The sequence below is a fragment of the Pseudophryne corroboree genome, chromosome 2, assembly GCF_028390025.1.
Source record: "Pseudophryne corroboree isolate aPseCor3 chromosome 2, aPseCor3.hap2, whole genome shotgun sequence".
NCBI classification, from domain to species: Eukaryota; Metazoa; Chordata; class Amphibia; order Anura; family Myobatrachidae; genus Pseudophryne; species Pseudophryne corroboree.
The window spans coordinates 122,711,963-122,726,150 of record NC_086445.1 but is presented as its reverse complement, the minus strand read 5'-3'; the positions used below and the strand labels follow the sequence as shown (position 1 = coordinate 122,726,150).

The 14,188-nt window shown below is 50.5% G+C and overlaps 1 protein-coding gene across 5 annotated transcripts in view; it reads left to right on the top strand.

The window, feature by feature from the left end:
- Window positions 1-14,188, top strand: part of SACS (sacsin molecular chaperone) — a 173,752-nt gene that overhangs the window by 35,174 nt on the left and 124,390 nt on the right. For 4 of the 5 annotated variants that reach the window (XM_063951675.1, XM_063951673.1, XM_063951674.1 and 1 more), the window contains exon 1: window positions 8,850-9,256. The exons of the other annotated variant lie outside the window; for it this stretch is intronic. The gene's annotated coding sequence lies outside the window, so the exon portion shown is untranslated. Of the gene's footprint in view, window positions 1-8,849; window positions 9,257-14,188 lie in introns of those variants that run through there. 5 annotated transcript variants of the gene reach the window in all.

Genomic DNA, 14,188 nt, shown 5'->3' with positions numbered 1-14,188 from the left:
AGCGACCTCGGTGCAAATTTTAGGACTAAAAATAATATTGTGAGGTGTGAGGTATTCAGAATAGACTGAAAATGAGTGGAAATGATGGTTTTTGAGGTTAATAATACTTTGGGATCAAAATGACCCCCAAATTCTATGATTTAAGCTGTTTTTTAGGTTTTTTGGAAAAAAACACCCGAATCCAAAACACATCCGAATCCGACAAAAAAAATTCGGTTAGGTTTTGCCAAAACGCGGTCGAACCCAAAACACGGCCGCGGAACCGAACCCAAAACCAAAACACAAAACCCGAAAAATTTCCGGCGCTCATCTCTAATTTGAAGTCCTCTGGTTTTCAGGCTTTTTTCTTTTTCTTTTTGTTTGTTCCAAAAATAGTCTCTTTTACAATATTTGGTTATTCAGTACTTTTAAAGTAAATCTTGCTGCTATTGGTAGTTTTCACGTTCAGCCAAGTATCTATATTTAGTCATTTATCATAAAGAGGAAGTTCAAAGATTTTTGAAATCTTGCATAGAAAAGTGATGCCCTGTAATAATATGGTAAAGACACTGGCACCTTTCAGTGTTGTCAAATATTCAAGTATTACACAGATACTGAGGGGCCCAGATAACTCTAAGCAATTTATTCATTGTTTATAGCATGCTGTATAGGGCCGGGATCCGGTCAGGATCCTGATGGTCGGGATCCTGGCAGTCAGAAAACCAACGCCGGAATCACGACACTACTCGGAATACCGAATAGGGTTACCTGGCTGGCGCTGGAATCCCGACCGCTGGGATCCCGAACTAGCATCCGGCAAACTGCTGTGCAGGGGGTGGGAGGGGTATTTAGGTTTAGACTGCGGGCAGTGGGATAGGGTTGGGCTGCAGGGAGAGGGTTAGGCTGCGGAACAGGAGGGGGGGGGGGTGTTAGGGTTAGCCTACATGGAGGGGGAGTAAGATTTAGGGGGGGGGGGTAAGGTTTAGACACCGCCAGGGAAGGGTTAGGCTGCAGAGGTGAGAGGGTTAGGTTTAGGCTACTAGAAGGGAGGGTTAGGGGGCTGAGGGGGGGAGAGTAAGTATACTTACCTTCCCCTGTCGGGATTCTCATCATTAGAATGCCGTGGCAGGTTTTTTACCGCCGAGATCCCATCCACTGGCATTTCACTCCCAACCCATAGGGCCCTATGGGTCATTAATCCTGGGGATGGACACCGAGTTTTGATCTTTCAGAAAGATCCATCTCCAACTTTGCAATTTAAAAAACAACAACAACATAGATCCTGGATTCATTGTTCCTGATTCTGAGTCACACACAATCTACACCCATTGGTGATGTTCATGTAGTTGAGCGATTATTTGCAAGTGCGCATGGTGTCTGAGATACTGTAGAAAAGTGATGGCCGTTCCTGGGCGCTGACTAGAAATAAATGCAGAAATAGTCCATTCAGTGGGTGTGTCATGGCGTGTCAATGCAAGCTGCAGCATTCCCAGATGCTCACCCGCAAGCACAGGAGGCCATAATGCAAGTTTCGATGGTTTTTCCAATGGTAGCAATTAAGGACGCTACACTCAGTATTCCAGCATCTATGGGCGCTAAAAGTGTCCATCTTGGGTCCTTGCACATTCGGCCGCATGGATGTACACAAGGTAAGGAGGTTATAACTTACAGACAGGCAGCCGCCAGTAGATGCCAATCCTGAATTGATCCACAAGAGCGATATGGGCCCTCCGATTTGCATAAAGCAGCACAGGGTATGTCACGGGTTGGCAATATACAGGTATTGATAGTCTGCATTCTCATGAGTCATGAATAATGGTTCAGCTTACACAGTGCTCCAATATGTCAGTGGGCTGATTCCAAGCTGGATGGAACTTGGCCGGATCTGATTTTTCCGTGAATCGGACGTTATGGGCTGTTAACTGTGCGGAGAAAACTGCCCTGACTTGTGGGAGTGACATGTGACTCTAAAGCGCCCTGCGTACAGGGAAGGGAAGCCTGCATCTGACCCATCTGTTGCACCTAGCATTGGGCTGCCATTTTCATGTTTTAAACATTGAATTAAAAAGTACAGTAGAGAGAACAAAAATTAGCAAATATGGCCCAAAACTAACACAAATATAGTCCAGTGACCAATTTAACTCCTTTCCCCTTGTCTTATACAATGTCATCTACTTGTCTACTGCCCTTAATGTGTGTGGTATAGAAGATCTACAATGTCTAGGTCGACAGTCATTAGGCTGACCTCATATGGTTGACCTTGATAAAAGGTCGACCTATGAAAGGTCGATACTGGAAAAAGGTAGACATGGACAAATGACCGACAGGGTCAAAAGTCAACATGACAATGGATGACACAAAAATGGCCAACACACTTTTTTTGCATTTTGGGGGTTAGTGTGCACAGTTTTTCCATCTGGGACCACCATTTGTAGAAATGCGTTACCCCGCGGGCTCGCCACGCTCGTCACGCTACGGGCATGGTGTCTCTTCGCTTTGCTCAACACAAGGTTACTAAAGGATATGATATGAGACATGGATATTCAAGGGTGGAGAAGTCCAAAAAAAACATGAAACCCCCCAAACATGTGTCGACCATATGAACATGTCGACCTTTTCCATTGTCAACCTTTCATAGGTCAACCTTTTGTCAATGTGTGAGAGGTGCGGTTGGACTGCGGTGCGTGTGGTGGTGCCTGCTGCCGTGCAGGTGTAGACTCGGTACTCACCAGGCGCCGCTCGCTCTCACCTTCAGGTACCGGAACCCTCAACGGACCTGGAAATCTTCACTCGGATCCGGACACGGCGATTCCCTCTCGGAGCTGACCGACGACCTAGCTGAGGAGAGAAGGGTTTACATTAAAGGGGGTATCGACCCTTCTTCCACTGGAACAGGGGATACCCCAGGGGTGGCCGCGACCTTCACCGGCTGGGTGAATGGTCATCACCGGCACAAAGCCTCAGCTACCCAGCTTTCACACACTCGCGCTTTCGCACGTAGTGTGATGAAAGGGATTCTCACGTCCGTGAGCAATCCTAACTCCGGCGCTCGGGGACAAACAAGGGACAGACGTACACGGATGCTACTCACCGTCACAAGTCTTGCACTCCGATCTTCTCCACTTACAGGTCCCTGTAAGGAGGCAAAGAGAAACAGCCGTGCAGGGCCTAACTCTACCCTAGTGTCACACCCTATACTATCTACAACAGCGGAGCCCTCAAACTAGCTCTGTGGGTGTGGTGCAACACAACTATGCACAACTTACACAACACATACACTTTGCCCTGCACGGTAACAACATATATCACACTATCGGAGTTACAACATAAAACGGTGCTGTCCCTTTTCTACCCGACTCAGAACACCCAGTAGTGGGGACCGCACAGCTCACCCACCTACCGTACTCTCAGGGTGGCCTGAGCCTAACGCCCAGTGCCACCTTTACTCACCTCGGGGAAAACACTGCTTCGCTGGGCCTGGCGCCCCCTAACTGCACACAGGCCGGAGGCCTGACTTCGCCCACGGGCCTAGCGCCCGCCTAACTTGCTGCCCGTTGGGTGACCTGGGCCTTGTGCCCAGAGTCACCTTATCTGTACTTACTGGCCAAAATACGCTAGGGCCTAGCGCCCTCTAAAGTCCCAACAGGCCTATTGCCTGAACTGCCCCTCGGGCCTAATGCCCGCCTAACTGTGCCCACAGGCCGGTGGCCTGACTATTCTCATGGGCCTAGTGCCCAACATGTGCCCCCCAGACCTAGTGCCTGCCTATCTGGTGCCGCAGGGGTTGGGTGGCTTGGGCCTAATGCCCAAACCACCTAATCAGACAAATGACCCCCAATCTCCTAACTGCGCCACAGGCTTGTGCCCGCGGGCCTAATGCCCGTCCCTGGTGGTCGAGGGAGGCAAAGGGGAGGGGGGCAGGATGCCTCACTGAGGCCTTACCTAACCCGGGGGCCTCCGGCACCGTCTTCTGCCGCTGACCCGTCCTGGCCAGCGGCGCCGGCGTCTCTCCTCCGCGTCCAGCCGCCGCTGGACATCTTCTCTTCCGATCCCGACCGATGACCTCCTCCGGCTCCTCCTTGCGGCGTCTGGATCTTCTGCGCTCCGGCGCGCCGACCTCCGTCCGCGCTGCTCCCGCCCGTCTTCTTCCTTCTGCCACGCGATCCTCTTCCTCGCGCTCCTGCGCGCGGGCTCCTCCTCTTCGCCGCTCTTCGGCGCGGCCTCCTTTACGAACGGCTCCCGCCCGGCGTCTGACGTCAGACGCCAGGGGCGGGGCCTATGACGCGGCGAGCGCCGATTGGCTCGCCGCGTCACTCTCCGATTGGCTGCCGCTCCGGGAGCCGCGATTGGCTCCCGGAGGGCGCCAACATTCAAATGCCCCCGCAGTCTCTGGTCCAGTGCAGGGAAAAGGGTAATCCCTGCACCGGACACCCGCCGCCGCCACACACTGACAGGCGCTGGGGACAGACAAGCTGTCCCCGCGCTGTCAGAGACATTGTCCCGCAGGGGACACAGGCGCTCTGGCTGCTGCAGCTGGAATGTGTCCTGTAAAACAGGACACATTCCCACATTTCCCCCCCCTTTTTCCTTTGTAGTCCCTACAAAGATCTCCACGGCGTCCATCGTCCGCGGGTCAGGGAATTCCAAGGTCCTTCCGGCGAGGGTGCATTCGGGGGCCCAGCCTGGACCAGCTGTGACCCCACATCCTTCCTCCTCCAGCTCCGGGTTCCTCTTACGGCCTGACCTCCATCGGCGGATCCTCTGGGGGAGTGGCATCTCCTCACGGTCGCTTGACGCTGGCCACCAAGGGGAATCTTCCTCCACGGGGACAACAGTCACCCACTCTTGGCCTCCGATATCGTCTGTGGCTTCGTCCCTGTCTTCCGGGTGTGGTATCGACCACCACCCAACAGCGGAATCCTCCGGGGCACCCGTTTCCTCCCGGGCAACAGCCACCACATGTCGCATTTCCTTGTGGGGCATCTCCAAAGGTCCTATCTCTTCCTCTGGAACGGGTCCTCCCACGGCATCGCAGTCCTGTCCCCGTACGTCGGTCCATTTCGGCACTCCTGGCAGGTATTCTTGCTCCAGGACTATCTCCTCCTCTTTCCGGAGGGCATTCAACTGGGAGCATGACTCCACCCGATCCTGCCAGTCACTCTCGTCGGCGCTTCCGATGCCAGAGTCGTCCTCCATCTGTTCTGGGAGGGATTCGTCGGCGGACAGCTCACCGTAGTCCGAGTCCTCCTCCGATACTTGGACTGGGGTATTACTTTCCTCCTCAGCGTACTTCTTCGCTTCCGCTGGCACCTCTGCTTCCTCAGCGTACTCTTTCGCTTCCGCTGGCATCGTTTCTTCCTCAGCGTACTCCTTCGCTTCCGCTGGCATCTCTTGGTACCCAGGACACTCCTGTTCCGCACGTCCTGGTCGTGTACGGTTCCATCGTGGAGAGATTCCAGACGTCTCAGTCACTGGGTCTTCACGCTTTTCTTCGCAGCGTGGTCTCTTCACCTCCCAGTCGTCCACCTCCGCCTCATGCGGGAAAGGATTCTGCCTTACTGGGGTCACTTTCTTGGGACAGAGTAGGTCCGCGGCATCTTCCCAAGGGCACTCACTGGCCGCATGTCCTGGTCGCCGACACTTCCAACAAGGGAGGGCCACTGCCACCTTCTCCAAGACGGGTTCCTGATCCACCTCCTTCACTGGGGAATCTTCACCCGTTGGTTCCGGCTCAGAGGAAATGGGCACCTGCGAACTAACTTCAAGCAAGGCCTTCCGCTCCATTTCCCTGGTTTCCTCCTCCCATCTCTGGGCGCGACCATCCGCAATCATCCGGTCTTCGTTCCACGGACAATCGGGAAGCGCATGTCCTCTCGCCTCGCAGAGCGCACACACAGGCTCTGCAGCCACCCGGTCCCAAAGCTGCTGACGAGACTCCGTCAGCTGCTTCACCGTGGCCTCGTAGTCTGTCCGGTCTTCAGTCCATGGACATTCCAGGAGCCGATGTCGGGGATCTCCACAGTTTTCACACCAGGAATCAACCTCGTCTTCGCTCAACTCTTCGTCCCAAGGACAACTGTTGTGCTCATGCCCGTAGTTTCCGCAGAGCAAACACCAGGACTCCTTCTTCGCTTGGCCCTTCTGACGTCTTCGGTCCGCTTCCTGGACCACCTTCTTTGGGGACGTCTCTCGCCAAGTACACTCGTCGGCAAAGTGACCTGTTTGCCGACATTTCTTGCAGGGCGTCACAGCGGCCTTCTTGCGCACCTTCTCCCGGCGCTCTTCTTTTTCACGCTGGACCGACCGCTGCACCATCTTCAGGATGTCTGCCCCAGACACCGTCACCCAGTCGCTCTGGTCCGCACACGTCCGGGGGTGAGTCTTCTCCGGAGCCGTCCGCAGGGAGGTCTTCTTGGTGGCGTTCCACATCGTGTCCGTGATCCGGTCTCTTTGATCCTGCCGACTACGCCAAGTGTGAGAGGTGCGGTTGGACTGCGGTGCGTGTGGTGGTGCCTGCTGCCGTGCAGGTGTAGACTCGGTACTCACCAGGCGCCGCTCGGTCTCACCTTCAGGTTCCGGAACCCTCAACGGACCTGGAAATCTTCACTCGGATCCGGACACGGCGATTCCCTCTCGGAGCTGACCGACGACCTAGCTGAGGAGAGAAGGGTTTACATTAAAGGGGGTATCGACCCTTCTTCCACTGGAACAGGGGATACCCCAGGGGTGGCCGCGACCTTCACCGGCTGGGTGAATGGTCATCACCGGCACAAAGCCTCAGCTACCCAGCTTTCACACACTCGCGCTTTCGCACGTAGTGTGATGAAAGGGATTCTCACGTCCGTGAGCAATCCTAACTCCGGCGCTCGGGGACAAACAAGGGACAGACGTACACGGATGCTACTCACCGTCACAAGTCTTGCACTCCGATCTTCTCCACTTACAGGTCCCTGTAAGGAGGCAAAGAGAAACAGCCGTGCAGGGCCTAACTCTACCCTAGTGTCACACCCTATACTATCTACAACAGCGGAGCCCTCAAACTAGCTCTGTGGGTGTGGTGCAACACAACTATGCACAACTTACACAACACATACACTTTGTCCTGCACGGTAACAACATATATCACACTATCGGAGTTACAACATAAAACGGTGCTGTCCCTTTTCTACCCGACTCAGAACACCCAGTAGTGGGGACCGCACAGCTCACCCACCTACCGTACTCTCAGGGTGGCCTGAGCCTAACGCCCAGTGCCACCTTTACTCACCTCGGGGAAAACACTGCTTCGCTGGGCCTGGCGCCCCCTAACTGCACACAGGCCGGAGGCCTGACTTCGCCCACGGGCCTAGCGCCCGCCTAACTTGCTGCCCGTTGGGTGACCTGGGCCTTGTGCCCAGAGTCACCTTATCTGTACTTACTGGCCAAAATACGCTAGGGCCTAGCGCCCTCTAATGTCCCAACAGGCCTATTGCCTGAACTGCCCCTCGGGCCTAATGCCCGCCTAACTGTGCCCACAGGCCGGTGGCCTGACTATTCTCATGGGCCTAGTGCCCAACATGTGCCCCCCAGGCCTAGTGCCTGCCTATCTGGTGCCGCAGGGGTTGGGTGGCTTGGGCCTAATGCCCAAACCACCTAATCAGACAAATGACCCCCAATCTCCTAACTGCGCCACAGGCCTAGTGCCTGACTTGTGCCCGCGGGCCTAATGCCCGTCCCTGGTGGTCGAGGGAGGCAAAGGGGAGGGGGGCAGGATGCCTCACTGAGGCCTTACCTAACCCGGGGGCCTCCGGCACCGTCTTCTGCCGCTGACCCGTCCTGGCCAGCGGCGCCGGCGTCTCTCCTCCGCGTCCAGCCGCCGCTGGACATCTTCTCTTCCGATCCCGACCGATGACCTCCTCCGGCTCCTCCTTGCGGCATCTGGATCTTCTGCGCTCCGGCGCGCCGACCTCCGTCCGCGCTGCTCCCGCCCGTCTTCTTCCTTCTGCCACGCGATCCTCTTCCTCGCGCTCCTGCGCGCGGGCTCCTCCTCTTCGCCGCTCTTCGGCGCGGCCTCTTTTACGAACGGCTCCCGCCCGGCGTCTGACGTCAGACGCCGGGGGCGGGGCCTATGAAGCGGCGAGCGCCGATTGGCTCGCCGCGTCACTCTCCGATTGGCTGCCGCTCCGGGAGCCGCGATTGGCTCCCGGAGGGCGCCAACATTCAAATGCCCCCGCAGTCTCTGGTCCGGTGCAGGGAAAAGGGTAATCCCTGCACCGGACACCCGCCGCCGCCACACACTGACAGGCGCTGGGGACAGACAAGCTGTCCCCGCGCTGTCAGAGACATTGTCCCGCAGGGGACACAGGCGCTCTGGCTGCTGCAGCTGGAATGTGTCCTGTAAAACAGGACACATTCCCACATTTCCCCCCCCTTTTTCCTTTGTAGTCCCTACAAAGATCTCCACGGCGTCCATCGTCCGCGGGTCAGGGAATTCCAAGGTCCTTCCGGCGAGGGTGCATTCGGGGGCCCAGCCTGGACCAGCTGTGACCCCACAAATGTCAGCCTAATGCATGTCGACCATATGGTGTCGACCTATTGACTGTTGACAGAGACATTGTAGCTCTAAAGCCTGGATCCTGCCCTTAATGACTAGTGAGAATCCCTGTCTTCACACATTTGTCCCTTAACATGTATCTTATTTCTTTTACCAACCAACTTTCCCTTCTCTAGTTCTGCAAGCGTCTCTTAGCATCTGTTATATATAACAATGTTACGCACAGCAAATGTGTCCTAGTAAGTCCTAGAGCAGACCACATCAGACAGCCCACTGCACTGAAGAAACTGCACATGCGCATGAACTGATCCTGCCCAGTGCCCTTAAACATGGCCGCCCGTGTCCTTCAGTCTCTCACTGAGCATGCTCAGTGCCCACACTTCCCCAGGGCACAGCTAACGGTATCAGACCAGCAGTGATGGGCTCTGTTTCGGGAAACTCCCCTCTATCTACTATTTAAAGACCATTTTCCGAGGGTACAGAAAGCAAATGGCAGCCAGCATTGTCCAGACAGGGCAGAAATGCCAGCTGTGACTTTAAGGGGGGGCATGGAGGGGGAGCTATAGCTGCTGCTGCATTGGACTTGTTTGGATACGTTCTTGGTGCAGCAGTAGCCTCGCAGCAGTGTGTGGGAAAGCTGCTGACTGTACAGTAGTGCTGAGGAGTAAAGATCCCCTGGAGCAACCGGTCATTGTGCCCTGCACCTGGGAACTCTCAGCAGTGTCAACCTGCTGCCTGCAACGTGTGAGTATCCGGCTCCTTCACTTTTATTACAGCTTTATTACGTAGCGCACAGTGACTTGTTACTTTGTAAGTGATCGGGAAATCCGGGCACCATCGCAGTGCTGTCCATTGCACGAGTTCTGACCTTACCTGGGGCTGTGTGGTCCATTACTGTCCCGATAGACAGCGCAGCAGAGCCGCAGTAGTGCCCTGCCTCACTCCTCCTTACATCACTTCCCAATGCGGCAGCACCACTCGTGGCTGGCTCTGTACATCCTCATTCACAGCTTGGAAGAGTAGCTGACACTGGTACTGTCTATAATACAGCCAGGGGGTTACTGTAACACTTACTGTCTATTGCAGGGGCTGTCATATGATTGCTGCTGATGAGTAGCTGGCTCAGTGTGTGTGTGTGTGTGTGTGTGTGTGTGTGTGTGTGTGTGTGTGTGTGTGTGTGTATGTGTGTGTATATATATATATATATATATATATATATATATATATATATATAATTTTTTTTCATTGAATAATGTCATAGAACTGCTGATTGGCACATGGTGGTGGTGGTGCTGTTGTTGCACCTCTATTTATATGATCAGTTTAGGCGCTGTTGGCTGGGCTTATGTAAATGCTTATCATGCCATTGTTCACAGGAGTTACTGATGTCTAATACTAGAATAAATGGGGGACTGTGTTTTGTTTCCAAGGTTTGATATGGGCATATGGCTTGCTTTCCATATTTGTGTATTAATGACCCCCTGCTGATGTGACACAAGAGTCTGTGCTGTGTAGGGTACACTATCAGAGCCCTGCTGGTGTTGCTTGAGTGTTGCCACCTACAGGCGCAGCTTCCTGTCATGTTTGAATTAAATCACACTTTTTTTTAAGCACGGTTGGGGTGGCTACAGAGTCTAATTGAGCAGTTTGGATTTTAGAAACTGAAAATGGTCCTGTTGATCTGTATCTGCAATATGACTTTTATTTTATTATACATCCTACTTGCTTGATAATTTTCTAAAAAAAAAGTGTGGCAGAATGAATGCTCCATGTACATTGTATGATACATTTACAGTGTCTTCTGGGTAATTTACTCGAGTATTGATTTGTGCAGTCCACGTCTGAAATGTATTTCTTATACCCACAGTAACTTTTTGCATTCAATGAAATCCAGATAGTAGCTGTACCTATCCCCTGGTTCCTTTTTTAATGTACAGCTGGCATGTTGGTCTGCCTGTCTGGCTCAACATCCATACAACCTCTCGGGTAGCCTGCTGCTGGCAATACACTGGTTTAAATATTTTATTTTTCATCTCTATGAGAAACCACACTACCTTAAAATAAACAGTTCATCAGCTTTCCCAGCCTATGTGGCATATAGAACAGATCCTGAGTGCAATTGCATTGATCTCTGCTCTTTATTGTGTCTTAACTCATATTGAGCTTTTAGGCATGAGGATATGTAAAGACAAAAAATAAAATAAAAAAAATCACAATGCAATTATGATTTTGCAGCCATAGTGGTTCTACAAGTCACAGAAATCCCAGTCAGGTGAGTTAGGGCTTAAGGTGTGTACACACAGTGAGATAAGGAAAGTTAGTGCAAATCGGAAGGTGTTATGCCGCTTGTCATACCGATTTGATACCGATGGGCAGTCCCGCGAGGTCGGTATTGCAAGGCTAGCTAGACTGTGCAGGCAAGTCAATCTTGACTGTCTAGTGTATTATCTAGTACAAAGTATACTGTAGTCAAAATTGGCACTTAGTCAAAATCATACAGTAAGAATCGAAAGTACAGATAGTCAAAATCGGTGCTTCTGGGCTCTGGGGGTAGTTCAGGGGAAATCGCTTAGTCAAAATTGGGCATAGCAAGGATCTCACCGTGTGTACACACCTTTAAAGTTACAGTTTGAGCACAACAGGTTCCGCTGTACACCTCTGTTCTCGATAAAAGTCTCATGTCCTTAGAATTCAAACCTTCACGGATTTTAGTTGCGTTGATCCAAAAAAAGGGCAAAATAAAAAACACCAGTATTACTTTTTAACCTCACAGGGAACACCCTCCTTCTTGAAACCTCCTACTCTCCAAAAAATGGCAATTGGATAAATTCCCAGGATCAGTCAACTCAGTAATACCCTCTGATAGTTCTATCTGCAGATGTTATCTTTTTATTACAACGGTGCCCAATCCATTTTTATACTCTGTTAGTTCAATTTCTATCAAATTCAAGTGGTAAGCAATTCTTCCTCACTCTTAAGGGCCCTACACACTTAGCTATGTTGATGGGCGATATGAACGATATATCGTTTAGTGTGGATGCACCGACGATGAATCATGCGCGTCCCCGCGGTCGTTCATCGTTGGTTTTCCATCATTTTTCAATGCAAGTCAATTTGTACGATAACGGTCATCAGTCAGATCGATCATCGTCCAAATCGCTGACATTGCTAAATGTGTAGGGCCCTTTACAATGAAGAACCTAATCAGTAATGTGGTTTTTAGTTAATTGGACACTAACTAACTATAAAGTCAATAGAAAGTTATCCAAAACAAGTGAAACTGGATTGTCTTATTTTATTCCTTCTGGATTCTGGAGACATTTGTAATTCATATCATATGGGACACAACCAGTCATCACATACAGTATTAGTAATCAGTCACAGGAATGTTTTTTACTGTCACACTACAGTCATATTGCCTGCAGTACAATACCTTTGTGGCCATCCCACTTACATGTTATATCTGGGTACACACATTGAAAACACTTGGTGTAGCTATTCACATCCATATTTCAATGAAATACTCCTTTTTTTTTTTTTTGAAGCCAAGTCAATTCATATGTTTTGAAAAAATAATGACATTTCTTCTCTACTGGTAAACGGCAACAATTGACTATAATGATCATAAAGTAATAATAAAAAAATTGCTATTAGAACCACTGATATTATTCTAAGAAATTTTTCAAGGGACTCCTTAATTACACATTTTATTTTAAAATGTATACAATGGAAGATATTTGACAACCATGTCTAATTAATCTTAAAGTTGGCTAATTTTATTAAATGTAACAGTTAACAAATAAATAAATGACCAAAAAGAAAAAGCGTATTTATGTTAAAAAAAAAAAAAGGAATCGCTCCTCCAGGAAATTTTGTAATGATTTCCAATAATTGCCTTATGTGGATTTTATTAGTATCCTCTTTGCGGGACATTAAACAGATGTGTCCTTCTATTAACTATCCAAGACCTTTGACACATCCTTGTGCCACCTTGGGTAGATATGTTACCCTTGGTAATTGATAGCTACAAGCTGATTTGTTGCTAGGGGCAACTTCTCCACTTTATTTCTTTCCAAGGGCGAGCAGAAATCTGCAATAAGTGGTGGGCGCCCGTGGCTTTCAATTCTGATGCTCCTGTCACTTTAAACGGGAGCTATTGGCACCCAAAGACAACTGAATTCCCAACAGAGGCTTTCTACCGCTCCCCTTAAATAAGGACAGTTGGAGAACTGCACGTTTCAAACCGTTCCACTGATTGAGGTCTGACCTTTGAATGGGCTTTACACTTCAGCGCATGACACATACTTACTGGATCCGACAGCGGGTCACAGTCTCCTCCATGTTCAGCTGATGCTACAGTGCCTTCTGTAGTTTTGTACCTTGCAAATATTAAGTCCACCTGAGCAACAGGTGTCCATAGGTAGCGGAGGGCACCTATTGTTAACATGTCTAATTGCGCTAGCAATGTTGTGCAGAGTGGCCTAAGACAAAATACTACCAAGACACAGTGCAGCAATACATAAACAGGCAGCGTGCTCCCTCCCCAAATCTTCCAACTGGTCCCAGGCTAGACAGTCTGGGCTGGTTTCCAGTACAAAAGAGAGATATAAGCTGGTTGTCCTCAGCTATAGGGAATACGAGTCCCAGGCTGGACAATACTGTCTTTCTTTCCCTATGGAAGGGAAGAGTGTTGGAAAAAACTGTGTCCACTTCATAAGCTATCACAGTTCCACATTGATAAATACTGTGGCTCTTTCCATGGGTAGGATACGTCGGGGGAATTAATAAGACTAGTATTACAAGATGGCTAACTTACCTTCCTAGATGTTGCAGCATAGGGGTCCAGAATATAGTAGTAAGTTGCTATAAAACGTGGGTGGGCAACCTTTGGCTTGCCAGCTGTTGGTGGGCTGCAGCTTGTGCTAAGCCTGTTATAAATGACTACTATTACAGACCCGTCTACTAGCAGTTGAGCCTGGTGCTTATTTAATCTCTGGCTCTCCCCATTACCACCCTCTCCTCCTCTTTCCCAGTTTCTCTCTGTTTTTCCCTCTTACCACATATTTCCCCCTCCCCTATCTCTCTCTTCCACCTGTAGTTTATCCAGTGGGGTCACTCACTGACCATGTGAGAAGGAAAGTAATTGGTCAGCCACAGGATCGGGATACTGTTATCATTCTGGCAATGTGAAAGAGATATGGTGGTTCCCCACTGTCGGTTCCAAGCTGGGATTCGGAAAGACTGGATGCACTGCAGCAGGATGGAGAGTGCACTATGCAACTCATAACTAATTCTTTGGGGGATAGGGGTGGGCAGAGGGAGGAGACGGCACCTGAAGAGGGTGGAAGAATCTTCTACCCCTGACTCTGCATGTCAGGGACAAACATTTTAGCACATCATATAATCCATTGGCCCAGCAGACCGTTCAGTCAGTAGTTTGTATACACTTGATTTGATCACTAGCTGTATGATGTTGGCCATGATATAGTTTCCAGGAGAACTGACCATTAGGGACAGATTCAGGAATAAGCACTTTGGGAGCTGTGGTCTCTGGGATGTAAAATCCCTCAGGGATACGACATGTGATGGGAGAGTTCTTATAGTAGCGAATAAACGTAGGGGCCTATGTACTATAAGCCTTGGAGAGAGATAAAGTACTAGTCAATCAGCTCCTAA